Raw genomic sequence first — 6,390 nt, forward strand, 5'->3', positions numbered from 1 at the left:
GGTATACCATGGTCGACGTGCTGTCAATGGATTGAACCAGGGCATGTGAAGTGTCTGGGGTAAACCATGGAAAGTTCTGTGGGGCCTGGATGTGGAAAGGCAGCTGTGGTTTCGGTGCATTATTACATGACAGCTAGAGACTGAGTGTGAACGAATGGGGCCTTTGTTGTCTTTTCCTAGCACTACCTCGCACACATGAGGGGGAGGGGGTTGTTATTCCATGTGTGGCGGGCTGGCGATGGGAATGAATAAAGGCAGACAGCATGCATTATGAACATGTTTATAAATGTATATGTCTGTGTGTGTATACATATATATGTATACGTTGAGATGTATAGGTATGTGTATTTGCGTGTGTGGACATGTATGTATATACCTGTGTATGTGAGTGGGTTAGGCCATTCTTTCATCTGTTTCCTTGCGCTACCTCGCTAATGCAGGAGACAACAACAAAGCAAAATAAATAATATATAGTTTATAGTTTTTTTGCTGTATGAATGATCATTTATTGCACCAAATTACTACTCAGAGAAGATCTTTTGGCACTGTGGACATTCTTGTAGCTTTTCTCCTTATTGAAAAGTTGTGTGCTGAACTGAGTTACTCCTCTGTGAGAAGGACTTTTCACAGTTTGAACATACATAAAACTTCATTCCAGCATGAATTACAGTGTGCTTCACTGAACAAGCTTTATATTTTGAAAGAAAGTCATCTGGCAGTGTGATCATCCATGTGGGTTCATTTTGAACATTCATATAGCTTCTCTGCTGGATTATTAGTCTTCTACTCTACTAAAGTATTCCAAAAGAAAGACTTTCATCGATGCAGATATTTATTTGGCCTGTATCCAGTATGAAAAACTACATGCTTTCTTACATCTATAAATAGCCTAGTGCTTCATCGAATTATTCTTGAACATTAATGTGGATTTTCGCCTGGATGAACAATCATATGCTCCACTAAAAAGATTTTACAAGATGAGGTCTTTCATGGCCTTAAATGTTCATGTCCTACACCAAATTATCACCCAAAAGATGGACATAATAAGGCTTCTTTCTTATATGCATTTTACTAAGTGACTCCCTTGATAGAAGCCCTTCTTGCACTGTGAACATTAATGTTTTCTTTTCTGTGTGAATAATCATTTCGCAGTGTTAGCATTTATATGACCTTACTCTTGCATGAGTGGTTGTGTTTATGAAATAAGTCTTCTGAGAGGAAGATCTTTTGACACTCATGATTTTTCATTGGTATGAGCTGTCACATGCAGCACTAAATGAATCTTTTGTGATATGTTTTAAAAGTATCTGTTTACATGGCTTCTCTATTGTATGTAAAGTAATCCTCTGGGAGAAAGTCTCTGGCATTGTCAACATTTGTGCGTCTCTTCTCTTGTGTGAGAACCAGTACATTTTACTAAGTGACTCCCTTGATAGAAGCCCTTCTTGCACTGTGAACATTAATGTTTTCTTTTCTGTGTGAATAATCATTTCGCAGTGTTAGCATTTATATGACCTTACTCTTGCATGAGTGGTTGTGTTTATGAAATAAGTCTTCTGAGAGGAAGATCTTTTGACACTCATGATTTTTCATTGGTATGAGCTGTCACATGCAGCACTAAATGAATCTTTTGTGATATGTTTTAAAAGTATCTGTTTACATGGCTTCTCTATTGTATGTAAAGTAATCCTCTGGGAGAAAGTCTCTGGCATTGTCAACATTTGTGCGTCTCTTCTCTTGTGTGAGAACCAGTACACTAAACTAAATAACTCCTCTGAAAGAGAAACCCATAGTAGAATTGATATTTATATAAGACTTTACTCCTGTACGAATAACCATGAGCTTCACTTGATAAATCCTCTGGATGAAGGTCTTTTGGCACATTGATTATTCATTTACCTTCTTGCCTCAGTGAATGGTCGAGTACTATAACAATGCCCTATGAGAGATCTTGTAGCTTTGCGTACATTGAAATGACTTCTCTCTTGTAGGAATAAACATGAGCTGCACCAAAGCATTGTTTAGTGAGTTGTTTCTAACATCAAATACTTATATGTAGTTTCCTGTTCTACTGATGAACTACAGAAGAATTATAAATATGAACATTAATCTGGCCTCTGTATCCTTTTGCTGCAATAAAACACTCATTGGAAAATTTATCTTTAGCCAGCATGATGATTCATAGGGCTTCTATCTGTTATGAATAGTTATGTGCTTAACAAATTATGCTTTTATAAACAATCATGATGCCTTTCTCCTGCATGATAAGTTGTGTGCTACACTACATTAATCTAAAACAGTCTTTCAGCATAGAAATAATTCATATGCTTTGCCAAAATATCAGTCTGTGAGAAGGCCTTTTGGAAATATGGACATTTATAAGGCTTCTCTCTTGTAGGTAGTAGTTGATGGGCAGCCAATGACCAGGGAGGTATGTTACCAGTCCTGTCCGCATAGGTATCAGAAGGGTAGTGATAGCTGCATAGTGAGCCAGCACTTCATTGGTTGTCAAGTTGCACTCCTCTAACACAGGTAGCTGTTTTTTCTTTCTGCCTCACCTACACATGGACTGCTTGGGTTCTGTCCAGAAACATACAAAATCTCTCTCCCTGTCATGCACAACACTTGACAACACTTATCTCACACAGCTTATTCTTCATAACTCTAGATTTCCTGTGTTAGGTAGAAACATTAGGTAGAAGCAATAGATAAGAAAAGTAGGTAGAAGTATTCAGTAGGGACATTAGGTAAGAGCCTCTGCAAACACTGTGCTAGACTGGCCCTCTGCCAATGGCCTTTTAAGGGTGAAGCAGTAAAGGCTAAGAAGCAGCACTGAGGTTCACTAGTTATGGAGACTTTTGCTGTGACCAACCCCTTGAGGGAGTTCCTGAAGGGAACAGGTGTCGGATATCTTAGATAAGGCATTCAGGCACTGGGAACATCAAAATGATTTCTTGTGTAAATGGTTATGTGCTACTCTGGGAAGAGGAATTTTGGCAGTCATAAAGCTTCACTTCTGTATGATAGTGATGTGCTTCATGAAACACATCTTCAGGGAGGTCTTTTACTAAATGTTTACTTGGGATGAGGGCCTTTGACATTAGCATAATTGTATGGCTTCTCTCTCTTGTATGGGTAGGCACTGTTCTTACAAATACTAAAGTAATTAGAGTCATCTGGTCAAGTGAACATTCATGTAGCTTTTCTCCTTTGTAAGTGATCGTGTGTTCCACTGAATTACTCCCCAAGGAGATTGCCTTTTCTCCTTTGAGAGTGATCATGTGTTCCACTGAATTACTCCTTAGGGAGATGGTCTCTATGCAATGTGAATATTCATATAGCTTTTTTTCTAGTATGAAGTCATGTGCTGCATAAGTTACTTCTCCAGGAGAATGACTTCTAACAGTTCACAGGGATTCACTCCTGAATGAAAGAGTACGTGCTTCACCTCATATATTCTTTGTGAAAATTTTTTTCAACACTGTGAACATTCATATAGGTTTGCTCCCATGTTGCACTAAAGCACTCCTATGAGACAAGGTCTTATGGCATTGTGAACATTCATATGGCTTTCCTCCTGTATGAACACACACATGCTGTACCAAATTACTATTCGATAAGTAGGATCTTTGAGCATTGTGAACATTCATATGGCTTCTATTCTGCTCTGCTAGATTACTCCAACAGAACAAGGATTTTAGGAAATGTGAACATTTATGTAGCCTTTGTCTTGTATGAATATCTACATGTAGTGCTAAAACACTCATTGGAAAGTTTGTCTTTAGGCAACATTATCATTCATAAAGCTGCTCTCATTTATAAAGTCATTGGGCACAATGAATTATGACTTGTGAACATTTATGTAGTTAGTCACTTGGATAATCCTCTTTGAGCTGCATTAAAGTAATCTAAAGATGTCTTTTGACATACAAATAATTCATGTGTTATACCACATAATCATTTTGACTTTTTCTTTTTTACATGAGAAAGACAGACAATAGGAGGCCTGATTGGCCCATGATTGGGTTGTTTGGTAAAAAAAAAAAATGAAAGAGATTTTAGTTTGCAAGAAAATATAATTCCCTTCAGCAGTTTTTTAAGCTATCACCAACTCCCTTCTGCTGCACATGAGCTTTCCAGTATTCCCATTACTGCTGTTGTTTTTACAGTTTATTTCTGGCATCTTTCTCATAGTATACCTGAATTCATAAGATATTTGTCTTAACAAATTTATAGTCTTAGCATTCACTTCATCTGACAGTTACTTATTCCAGTGCCCAACATACCTATAGGAAAAGAAGCTTTTTCCCATGCCTATACTACATCTTTTATCTTTGAGTTTTATTCAGTTTTTCTTGTATTTCAAAAAGAAGTTCATGATTTACTCTATATAACTTGGTCAGAATTTTGAACTCTTGGATTAAGTCACCATGATCAATTTTGTGCTGCGTCTTCGTACTTGCTCTAATCTTTCCTCATCTTTTTTATTGTTGGGGACCAAAACTGGACTGTATATTCAGGTGTGGTCTTACTAGAAAATTATAAAGTATGAGAATTGTTTCTGGTGTCTTGTAACCTATGTTCCTGGCTATGAAACCTAACATTGTTGCCTTTTTTTACTTGCTGCTTGACACCGTTTATTGTACTTTAGATAGTTACTAATGAGAACTCCAAGGTCCTTTTCTTCATTTACTTTAGTTAGGGAGTTTCCAAATAGTTTGTTGTTGTATTTTCTTGTCTCCCAAGTGCATAACTTTACATTTGTCTACATTAAACTTCATCTGTCATTTGTCTGACCACTCTACTAGTGAGTTGAGATCTCCTTGAATCATTCCGCAGTCCCACCCAATTACAGCTCTACCTTCTAGTTTAGTACCGTCAGTAAATTTGGAGATCTTAGATATGAGACCAAGTACTAGGTCATGAATGTATACTATGAAAAGAATTGGGCCTACGACCAACCCCAGTGGCACACCACTCATTACATCTAGCCAATCTGAGGCTTAACCATTTAATACTACACGTTGCTTTCTTCCAATAAGCCATTCTCTGATCCATGTACAGAGTTCTTCACCGATTCCGTGTGCTTTGAGTTTATGTAAAAGTCTCTTGTGAGGTACTGATTCGATTGCCGTTTGGAAATCTAAATATACTGCATTAGACAGTAATTTTTCATCCCAGTTCTGATTAACAACATTAAAGAATTCCAGCAAATTCATCAGGTAGGATCTTCTATGGCAGAAACCATGCTGGTTGTCCAATATAATTCTATGTTCTAGAAATGTTACAATTTTATCTTGTATTATTTTTTTATCGTTTTACCTAATACTGATGTAAGGCAAATTGGGCAGTAGTTCAAGGCACACTTTTTGTCTCCATTTTTTATATACAAGAGTAACATTTGCTAGTTGGCACCTGACAGAGATATGTTATGGGTGAATCTTACAGAAGTCTGAACATTCACAAAGCTTGTCTAATTGTATGTAGTTGTCTAAAGAACTTTTGTGAAAAGGACTTTTGGCAGTGTAATCATTCATATTGCTTCATTCCTGTATGATTGGTTCTGTGCTTCATGAAAAATGTCTTAAGGAAGTTTTTTGGAACTGTGAGGACTCGTAGTATTTCTCCAGTATGAATCATTAAGTGTTGCAATGAATAAATTTTTTGAGAGGATGTTTTTTGGCAACATGTACAGCTATAAGGCTTCTCTCATCTATGAAAAGCCATATGCTGCACTAAAGTTCTTATTTGGAAGAGACCTGTAGTGTAAAGAACTTTAAAATAACATTTCTCCTTAATGAACAGTCATGTGCTTCAGTAAGTCTTTTGGCATTGTGTACCATAATACAGCTGCTCTTCAGTATGAATAGTCAAATACTACACTAAATGACTTGTGTGGGAGATCTCTTGGCACTGTGAGCAATCAAATTGGTTTTCTCCGATAGAGACAGTCATGTGTTGCATTAAATGAATTCTTTTAGAGGTCATCGGTTGAACACTTACAAGACGTCTGTGCTATGTGAGTAGTCATATGCTTCACTAAATATGTCCTCAAGAAGAAAGTATTTTAGCTTCTCTTCATTATGAATACTCATGTGTTGCACAAAATAAATTTTGGGGGAGAAGATATTTAGGCAGTTTGAAAATTCATTTAGCTTTTCTTGTGTATGTACAGTCATATGCAGCTCTGAATTAATCCTCTGTGAGGTCTAGCAATGTGAACATTCATATACCTTCTCTTCTGTATGAGGAGTCATGTGCTTTGATAAATAACTTGATTGAACAAAGTTGTTTAGGCATTGTGAACATGTATTTTGCTTCTCTTTTGTATAAATAGGAATTACTTTTGGCAATGTGTGCATTTGCATGGCTTCATTGTTGTATGAATAA

Source organism: Panulirus ornatus, chromosome 47 (genome assembly GCF_036320965.1).
Source record: "Panulirus ornatus isolate Po-2019 chromosome 47, ASM3632096v1, whole genome shotgun sequence".
Taxonomy (NCBI): domain Eukaryota; kingdom Metazoa; phylum Arthropoda; class Malacostraca; order Decapoda; family Palinuridae; genus Panulirus; species Panulirus ornatus.